This window comes from Triticum dicoccoides, unplaced genomic scaffold (genome assembly GCF_002162155.2).
Source record: "Triticum dicoccoides isolate Atlit2015 ecotype Zavitan unplaced genomic scaffold, WEW_v2.0 scaffold151791, whole genome shotgun sequence".
Lineage (NCBI taxonomy): Eukaryota > Viridiplantae > Streptophyta > Magnoliopsida > Poales > Poaceae > Triticum > Triticum dicoccoides.
This window is the reverse complement of record NW_021208209.1, coordinates 1-1,225: the sequence shown is the minus strand read 5'-3', so window position 1 is coordinate 1,225 and position 1,225 is coordinate 1. Positions and strand designations below refer to the sequence as shown.

Here is a 1,225-nt window from a genome sequence, read left to right as displayed (position 1 = left end):
GTCGGTGTGCCCGATGAACCAGCCAACCAGGTGAGCTGAAGGTGCATGGTGCCCAGACGCGATGAACTGATCCTGTTTTAGAGAGATGCTGAGAAATTAAGATACACTAATCCTTGCTGCTGGTCATATTTTTGGTACTGCCCCTGCCCATCTTGCCTTCAATTCATCCCGTTGAAACCATGTTTGAAAGTGGGTTTAAGTTTGAAACCATGTTCAGGCTGGCAGTTTCTGCATGCCCGGCCCTTCGGCTTGCCGGCCCGGGTGCCTAGGATCGTCGTGCTCCATGTAGGTTGCAGCAAGTAGTTTTCCTGCTATAGTACTTTTGAACAGCTGGATGTAAATGGAACAAAAGTACTTCAACAGACTAGTCTATGTTCTGTCAGTCATGTTTCAGAGTTATACAACACGCCCGTTTTTCTCTCAGTTTTGTTATTGCATGTTTTTACTCTTCTCTCTAACCTGGCAGTGTGTCTGCTACTTTTGTAATGGCCGACCGCAATTTCATTTGGCATAAAAGCTAAAGAAAACAAAAAACTATCAAAATCTCCACAGCTAAACGTTCCTCTGATGGGCCGGGCTTTGCTCATTCTCATGCCCAGCTACATGGGCCGAGGAACCTTCTTTCATGCTCTCTGCCCGAGGAAGTGCAGCACTGCATGCCTGCTCCCTAATTAGTCCCACCTCGCTAGTGTAGGCCATGCTGGACCAGTTTATAATGCGAGATGCTGTTGATGTAGTACGACCTTACTTGAACAGGATCTGTTCTATAGGCTCGTACTGCTGCATCCTTTACCAATAAGGAGGCAAACACTTGATCCTGGATTGGCTTCTGTCTCTACAGGGTGGCCTAGAGGTTGTCTGACAGACTACAAATCCTTTTTTTCTTTTTTTGTTTTCTGCAATTTGCAATTCCTTTCTTTACTTTCTTAACTAAAACATGTGAAGATCATATGCATTTCTCCTTTTGAATTACTTTAACCACATAATCTCTATCTTTGACCCCACACACCTGAAAGCATGTATGATAGTACGATTCAGTTCACAGTACAGTGGTGGCATTGAAGATAAAGCCAAAGAAGATGCACCCAGTTTCAATATATAGGACCTGCAGTGCATATTTCTCCACACACAAATTATTTTACATATAGATATGTGTTACATGAAGCTGGTAACCCAAATGCTCATCTTTCAACACTTTCCTGCATCTGTAAAGTAACACCAAAAC

At 43.5% G+C, this 1,225-nt stretch overlaps 1 pseudogene; it reads left to right on the top strand.

Moving 5' to 3' along the window:
- The first annotated feature begins 738 nt into the window (after nucleotides 1–738).
- LOC119344059 lies at nucleotides 739–868 on the top strand (annotated as a pseudogene).
- Nucleotides 869–1,225: the final 357 nt, after the last annotated feature.